We start from the raw sequence: 9,062 nt of genomic DNA, 5'->3' as shown, positions 1-9,062 counted from the left end.
GTGTATGTTATGAAAATATTAATACTGGACTTTGCAGCAGCACCAACGACTCCACCCCCTTAATCTGAGGAATCACCATGAAGGCTGGAACCCCATACACATATTGTGCTGGATAGCTTTAGTGTCAACTTGACACACATGGGTTGAGGGAGCCTCAGTTGGGGAATTGCCTCTGTTGGACTGGCCTGTAGCCATGTCTGAGGGGCACCTTCTTGATGAGTGATGTGGGAGGGCCCAGCCCACTGTGGGTGGTACCACCCCTGGGCAGGTGGGCCTGTGTTGCATAAGAAAGCAGGCTGATCGGGGCCAGGGGAGCAAGCCAGTAAGCAGCGTTCCTCCATGACCTGTGCTCCAGCTCCTGCTTCCAGGTTCCTGCCCTGAGTTCTTATCTTGGGCTCCCTGATGAACTGTGACCTGGGAGATGTAAGCTGAATAAACCCTTTCCTCCTTAAGTTGGTATTGGTCAGAGTATTTTGTCACAGTAATGAAGAACAAATTAGAGCACATACCCTGAAAACTGGAGGGCTTTCAAGGCTCTCATTGCTGCTCCTGGGTGTTCCCCACCCTGAGCATCATGTACCACAACAAATAGGCCACTGAAAATGCAAAAGAGGAGGTGAATTCTGGGTCTGCTGGACGCTCACTTAAAGACAAGGACTTTTCTGGTGGATGAAAGAGTGACTCTGGCTGACATCACAGTAGTCTGCACCCTGTTGTGGCTCTATAAACAGGTCTTGGAGCCTGCTTTTCACCAGGCCTTCCCCAATACCAATGGCTGGTTCTTCACCTGCATTAATCAGCCCCAGTTCAGGGCTGTCTTGGAGGAAGTAAAGCTGTGTGAGATGGTCCAGTTTGATGCTAAGAAGTTTGCAGAGAGTCAGCCTAAAAAGGATATCCCTCAGAAAGAAAGGGTTCACGGGAGGAGAAGCAGAAGCCCCAGATAAGCAGAAAGAGGAGAAAAAAGTAGCTATCCCAGCTCCTGAGGAGGAGATGGATGAATGTGAGTGCGGCACTGGCTGTTGAACCCAAGACCAAGGACCCCTTGCTCACCTGCCCAAGATTACCTTTGTGCTGGATGGATTTAAGTGTAAGTACTCCAATGAGGACACCCTGTCTGTGGCACTGCCATATTTTGGGAGCACTTTGATGAGGATGGCTGGCCTCTGTGGTATGCTGAGTACCGCTTCCCTGAAGAGCTCACTCAGACCTTCATGAGTTGGAACCTCATCACTGGAATGTTTCAGCGATTGAACAAACTGAGGAAGAATGCCTTTTCCAGTGTCGTCCTCTTTGGAACCAACAATAGCAGCTCCATTTCTGGAGTTTGGGTAAGAGAATACGAGAGAATAAAGGAGAAAGAGAAACAGAAGCTTGAACCTCACCTTGGTGTCTGTGTCGTCTTTCCTGGACTCTGCTGGACAGAGTCCCGGCTCGCGACAAATGGTGGCCCGTACGGGGAAAAACTGATGCTCCGGAGTTGTAAGTAAAAATAAAATAATAGTGCTAGCAATAAAACTCTAAAAGGAACAAGGAAGCTCCCCGGATAAGGGATGCGGAGGAAAGTCCCCGGAAAAGGGACGAGGACAAGGTTCCCTGGAAGGGATGAGGACAAGGTTCCCTGGAAGGGATGAGGACAAGGTTCCCTGGAAGGGATGAGGACAAGGTTCCCTGGAAGGGATGAGGACAAGGTTCCCTGGAAGGGATGAGGACAAGGTTCCCTGGAAGGGATGAGGACAAGGTTCCCTGGAAGGGATGAGGACAAGGTTCCCTGGAAGGGATGAGGACAAGGTTCCCTGGAAGGGATGAGGACAAGGTTCCCTGGAAGGGATGAGGACAAGGTTCCCTGGAAGGGATGAGGACAAGGTTCCCTGGAAGGGATGAGGACAAGGTTCCCTGGAAGGGATGAGGACAAGGTTCCCTGGAAGGGATGAGGACAAGGTTCCCTGGAAGGGATAGAGGTTAAGGCTCCCTAAAAGGGACGAGGTGAAGCAATTCAAAGAAAATGGGTAATGGCGGCTCGAAAGCGAAAGTGCACACTGCGTTAGTGCAGCTCTTAGGACGTGGCAGGATCAAGATAAAGGCTGAGACGGTAGAAAAATTCTTGAATACCATCGCAGCAGAGGTCCCGTGGTTTCTTGAGGAAGGGTCTGTAGATGTTGCCTCTTGGGAGCGATCAGGAAAAGAGTTATCAGATTAAAAGAATTTTGGAGAATATGGGAGACGTACAGAGTAAGCAAGAACTTAAGGATATTTGAGAATAAGCAAGAACTTAAGAATATTTGGAAACGTACAGAGTAAGCATGAGCTTAAGAATATTTGAGAATATGGGAAACGTATAAAGTAAGCATGAACTGTATTATCAGATTAAAAGAGTTTTGGAAGAACAAGGATCAGATTAAGAGTTTTGGAGGAACAAGAAATTGAAAAACTGTATCTTTGAAATTATAAACCTAAAACTTTGTTGAAATTCATTAAGGTGTATCCACAATACTTAACACCCAGTGATTGGCAACAGTTGTGTAGAGCAGTATTGTCAGGAGGTGATTATCTTTTATGGAGAGGAGAGTTCCAAGAGCAGGCTCTACAGTGGCCTGCCTTAATGCTCAGGCCGGATTGGCTCAAAGAGATCTAGACATGCTAACAGGAGCAGGAGCCTATGCAGGGGTGGGGGCCCAAATATTATACGATCCAGCTGTATATGCTCAAGTGGCAGCTTGTGCTGTAAAGGCCTGGAAGAGCTTGCCTAATAAAGCAGCTGGGGATCAGCTTTCTAAAGTGATACAAGGACCCTCTGAACTGTTTCAAGATTTTGTTGAGAGGTCACGTAAGCTATGCCCATTATTAAACAATTAGCTTATGAAAATGCAAACCGGTATTGCAAAGAAGTACTTAGAGCCCAGAGGCACAAAAGCCTAAATGATTACATCAGATTGTGTAAAGATGTGGATGTGCATTATATACAGGGACAAGTGATTGCAGCTGTGTTGCGCCCGTCAAAAGGTAGACTGTCAACAGGCAGCAGAGGGGATCGTAATTGCTTTAGTTGTGGAAGATCCGATCATTTCCACAAAGATTGTCCCCTGTTGCATAATGATAAAGAGAGGGCGCCGGGGCTCTGTCCTAGATGCAAAAAAGGAATACATTGGGCCAATAACTGTCGCTCTAAATTTGATAATATGGGCAATCTTTTACCGCCATCTAACAATCAGGGAAACTGGTGGAGGGCCCCGCTTCAGGGCCCCAGAACCTCAGTGTATGGAGCAATGACACCTGCCAGAAAGACTCATGGCAGTGGTAGGATTCGTTTTATTCCTCAAGCCAACCCCTTCATGTCTCCGACCTCATTAGAGGCACCCCAGGAAGCGCAGGATTGGACCTCTGTACCACTGCTAGAGCAGTGTTAATGCCACAAATGGGGGTTCAAGCTTTACCTACAGGCATCTATGGTCCACTCCCCAGACATTCCTTAGGTTTAATTTTGGGTAGAAGCAGTACAATCTTAAAGGGCATCCAGATTCATCCTGGAGTTACAGACTCGGATTATGAGGGAGAATTAAAAGTGATGATCTCTACAAAACATGGGGTTACAATCATTCTACAAGGAGAGAGGATTGCACAACTAATACTAATCCCCAAATTCCTCACTAACAATAAATGCATGAAAAGATCTAGAGGAAATGGTCGATTTGGCAGTACAGGACCAGGAGTGTTTTGGGTTGCTTCCATGTCAAATAGACCTACTTTAGAGTTAAATATAGAAGGGAAAAAATTTATTGGAATATTGGACACAGGAGCTGATGTGTCAGTAATGTCCCTTGATTCTTGGCCTGCATCCTGGGCCTTGGAGCAGGGAAGGGCACAACTCCAGGGTATTGGCTGTGCACTACCGAGCAAAAGCCTTAAAATTTTAAAATGGAAGGATGCCGAGGGCAGTAAAGGATATGTTCAACCTTATGTTTTACAGGGACTCCCTGTAAACTGATGGGGCAGGGATTTATTAAATGAAATTGGAGTAGTTCTTACCACACAAAGTCAGGCTAAAAAAGAAAACAACCCAGAATATAAGATAATGAGAAATCTTGGTTGGAGTAAAAGTCATGGACTTGGAATAAATGAACAGGGGAGAGCTGACCCTGTATCTCCAGAGGAACAGATTGTTAGATATCCTGGAAATCGATCAGATTTGGGCCTTTTTAAATAGGGGTCCTCCGCCTGCAGCTATTCCCATCCAATGGAAATCTAATGATCCTGTTTGGGTTGAACAGTGGCCCTTAACCAAAGAAAAATTGCAGGCAGCACATGCCCTAGTGGAGGAACAGGAGCTTGCTGGACATGTTGTTCCTTCCACCTCCCCATGGAACACACCTATATTTGTTATAAAAAAGAAGTCAGGAAAATGGAGATTATTACAAGACCTGAGAGCCATTAATGCCACTATGCAGCCAATGGGTCCATTACAGCAGGGTTTGCCCTCTCCAGTCAGGATTCCTAAAAATTGACATCTCATAGTAATAGATCTAAAAGATTGCTTCTTTACTATTCCATTACATCCGAATGACCATTGTCGATTTGCCTTTAGCATTCCTTCTATTAATTTCATGGAACCTGCCTTAAGATTTCAATGGGTGGTCCTCCCCCAGGGCATGGCTAATAGTCCAACTATCTGCCAATCCTATGTTGCTGTAGCCCTGGACCCTGTTAGAAGAAAATTCCCTGATATGTATATTGTACATTATATGGATGACATTCTTCTTGCAGCAGAAACTCCTACTAAACTTTATGAGGGATTCGGACATCTACAGGTAGCTCTACAAAAGGCAGGATTGCATATAGCCCCTGATAAGGTTCAGACAATGCCACCTTATAATTATTTAGGACATGTAATTAACAGTTCTGGCATTAGGCCTCAAAAATTACAACTCAGTGTCTCCTCATTGCATACTCTCAATGACTGGCAAAATTTTTGGGGTGATTTGCAATGGATTAGACCTAGCCTTAAGATACCTTCTGGAGCTTTAAAACCCCTCTATAATATGTTAATTGGTGATCCTGATCCTCCCTCCCCCCGGGTTGTAACCAAGGAGGCACAACAGGCTTTGTTGCTACTACAAAAACACTTGGAGCAAGCTCACACCCAACAAATTGATTATGATAAAGATATTTTGTTTGTTGTCATGACCTCCAAATTTGCTCCCATGGGGGTCTTTTGGCAAGATGCTCCTATCCTTTGGGTTCATTTACCGATCTCTCCATCCAGAATTGTTGTTGCTTATCATGAATTAATATTGCAACTTCTCTGGAAAGCTAGACATCTTAGTATTCAGACTTTTGGTAAGCAACCTGATAGTATTATTCTTCCATATACCAAAGACCAAGTAGCTCATCTCATAGAAGGATTAGCTGTTTGTGTTTTCCCCCAGGTACTGATAAACCTATCTGGATTCCTGAAAGATATTGTCGAACGATCAACCCCCTGGAAGACCATGGAACATCTCAACAAAATAACAAAGGTGATGATCCTCATCCTTCTGACACAGACATGGAGCATACAGGGTAATGTAACTGTTTGGAGTCTAGTAAAAAATCCTCCCATATTAACGGCAGTCGGATTGCAAAGTTCATTATTTCCATCCCTACATGTCACTGACTATACGTTAGGATGGCCTGCTAGCAATGTCTGAATTCAACAACAGTCAATCAATACTACATTTTCCCTTGTAGAAACACTTTGTTGAGATGTCTGAATTCAACAACAATCAATCAATACTACATTTTCCCTTGTAGAAACACTGTGTTTCAAGAAAAGACCTTTTCTATAATAGAGTTCAAAATTTAACCAGAAATGGTATACTCTCTGCTTCTCGCTGCTGACCAAGCAATATAAACTATAATTGTGGGGAGAGTGTATCTTTAATGATGGAGAACTTCTCATAAGAGACAATAACACAACTCAAATGCGATGGTTTGGGCCAAAACCTTGCTTTAAAAACTCTACTAACAATAAGTGTAATTATTTTTATAGGGAACCTAACCAACTTGTTACACTCGCGTTTGCTAGAATCTATTATTGTGGTTCTTTTACATGCCTTGATGCTACCCCTTTTGATACTTCAGTAAGGTTCTAGTCCTCTCCCCCTTTTCCTTTGCATTATGAAACATAACTGCTAACACAACTTCGGAAGAGGTTCTTAATTGTTCTTACAGTAATTGTCTCCCGAGTAGCTGCTGGAATTCCTCTTTCACTTCTGCGCTGGTTGTGAGGATCCCTACACTTCTTCCTATGTCTGTGAATGTATCAGAAGATCAAGTAGAACTGACATTGTATAGAAGCAAAAGAGATTTTGGAATAACAGCAGCACTAGCTGCTTCTACTGCTTCATTGCTTCTACTGCTGCCGTCGCTGCTGGCATCGCCTGTCTCAGACTGCAGTTACAGTTTCCATGGTTGATACCTTGTCAGGAAAAGTTAGTGAAGCCCTGCAAACTCAGAACTCAATCAATGCACACATACAATTTGGACTAATGAACCTTTCCCCAATACCAATGGCTGGTTCTTCACCTGCATTAATCAGCCCCAGTTCAGGGCTGTCTTGGAGGAAGTAAAGCTGTGTGAGATGGTCCAGTTTGATGCTAAGAAGTTTGCAGAGAGTCAGCCTAAAAAGGATATCCCTCAGAAAGAAAGGGTTCACGGGAGGAGAAGCAGAAGCCCCAGATAAGCAGAAAGAGGAGAAAAAAGTAGCTATCCCAGCTCCTGAGGAGGAGATGGATGAATGTGAGTGCGGCACTGGCTGTTGAACCCAAGACCAAGGACCCCTTGCTCACCTGCCCAAGATTACCTTTGTGCTGGATGGATTTAAGTGTAAGTACTCCAATGAGGACACCCTGTCTGTGGCACTGCCATATTTTGGGAGCACTTTGATGAGGATGGCTGGCCTCTGTGGTATGCTGAGTACCGCTTCCCTGAAGAGCTCACTCAGACCTTCATGAGTTGGAACCTCATCACTGGAATGTTTCAGCGATTGAACAAACTGAGGAAGAATGCCTTTTCCAGTGTCGTCCTCTTTGGAACCAACAATAGCAGCTCCATTTCTGGAGTTTGGGTCTTCTGAGGCCAAAAGTTTGCCCTTCTGCTGACTCCAGATTGGCAGGTGCAGGGACATAGCGTCCTGACCTCCGCCTCCCCCTTGTAAGAGCTTGGGTATCTGTGGTATTTGCTGGAATTGTTTATCACAAGGACTTTCTCCTGATTCTGAGAAAAGGTACACCTGACCCAAAAACTAGCCTTAGAGTCAGGTGATCCCAATTATCATGTGTCCTGACTCCACCTCCTATACTGAAAAGTATAAAAACCCTTGTCTGAAACACTAAAGGGGCAGTCGAAGTCCTTCCTCCCACTCCATGATGGTGTGATAGTTTGTTCAATCCTGATGCCCTCTGCCCAGAATACTCGGAGCTTGACGTGCTGGCGCGGCAGCAGGTCCACTACGAATCATATACATGGTGGAAACTGGATCCTGGCAGTGAGGAGACCCAGGCCCTGGTTTGAGAGTGCTTTTCCTGGGAGAGGACATTCCAGCACATGGGCAAAGCCATCAATCAAGGCAAGATCTTCAAGTGAACATCTCTTGCCATTGCCTGGCTGCCTACACCCACCCTTCAGGGAGATGAGGATCATTAAAGGAATCTGAACATTAAAAAAAGAGAAAATATCAATACTGAAGGCAGTGAATTTGTGTTCTAAACAACATGTGGGATTGGACTGATAACATCTATTTGTGGTTGTGTGCACTGTCCTGCTTGTAGAGGTCAGAAGAGGCATAATCCTCTGATAAGTTCCTCTTTTCTCACGTGATGCTGGATGGACTGTTTCAATAACAAGAGAGCAAGGCCTTCGTTTGAGAGAACAGTTCTGAGAGCAGAGTTCTGGGAGAAATCTGAAGGAACAAGTTTTTAGAACAGACAGGCCCCACTCTTGGTTTTAGTGAATGCTAAGAGTCAGGCTGTTTTTGCTTAGGCATTGCTGGAATATGCCATCGCACTGCCACACTGGCCACCCTGAAATATTCAATTAATTGCTGCCAGGCATAGCTACCTTACTGTGCTACAGAGCATCAGGTTGTTACTCCTACCCAATTGTACCCCAATACCCATTGTCCATTCTCCCTCCATTCCCTCCTCCTACAGCCTTTGGTCACCATGATTCTATTTTTTTGAGATTTCTCCACCCCCCCAGCCTCTTCACATAACTGAGTACATATGGTATTTGTCTTTCTGAGCTTGACTTATTTCAAGTAACATAATGTCCTCCTGCTCATTCATATTGCTACTGACAGAATTTTATTCTGGTTTTTGTTGATCTATAATTTATAACATTTATCATGTATTGCTTGAGTTCCTGTGCTTGGCTTTAAGTTCTGTGAGGGCCCACATGCCTAGCACGATATCTGGTGCATACTGGATGTGGGATAAATATTTGCTGGATGGATAATAGGGTGCTGGCACAGTGGCAAGGAAAATGAAGGACATCACTGCTGTCATAGAGCTAATAATTTATTGGACATTATTAGACAAATAATTACAAAAGACTTACTTAGTGATTACTGTAACAACTAAGAGGAAAACTTAGATTTCTGTAAGAGAGTAAATGGAGGTATTCTGGTATGAATAGGAAATATGCCTCCACCCCTACCCCCAACCCCCAGGCCAGGCTCATTTGTCCCAGTGGGTGGTGCTGTTTTGGGAAGTTCTGGGGACTTTAGAAGGTTGGAAGAAATAGATCACTAGGATGTATCTTTGAAGGTTATACCTGGTTTCCCATTCCTTCCACAGTTGGCTCTGCTTCCTGTCCACTATGAGATGAGTGTTCACCATGGACCCAGAGTCAACAAAGGCAAGGACTGGACTGAATTCTGAAACAGTGAGTCAAAAGAAACCTTTCCCCCTTTAAACTGTTCTCTCATCTGTTTCGAACAGATCATATAAAAGTAACACAGAGAGACAAAATTGAGTTAGAGATCAGAGGTAGTTTATCAAAGCAGCTGGACTTACCTGGTGTGCTGGATA

At 44.5% G+C, this 9,062-nt stretch overlaps 2 pseudogenes; both read left to right on the top strand.

The window, feature by feature from the left end:
- Window positions 1-553: 553 nt before the first annotated feature.
- On the top strand, window positions 554-3,267 carry LOC103729249 (annotated as a pseudogene).
- Window positions 3,264-7,617, top strand: LOC103729248 (annotated as a pseudogene).
- The last annotated feature ends 1,445 nt before the right edge of the window (window positions 7,618-9,062 follow it).

The sequence above is a fragment of the Nannospalax galili genome, unplaced genomic scaffold, assembly GCF_000622305.1.
Source record: "Nannospalax galili isolate Female #2095 unplaced genomic scaffold, S.galili_v1.0 scaffold772, whole genome shotgun sequence".
NCBI lineage: Eukaryota > Metazoa > Chordata > Mammalia > Rodentia > Spalacidae > Nannospalax > Nannospalax galili.
This window is presented reverse-complemented; position numbering and strand designations above follow the sequence as displayed.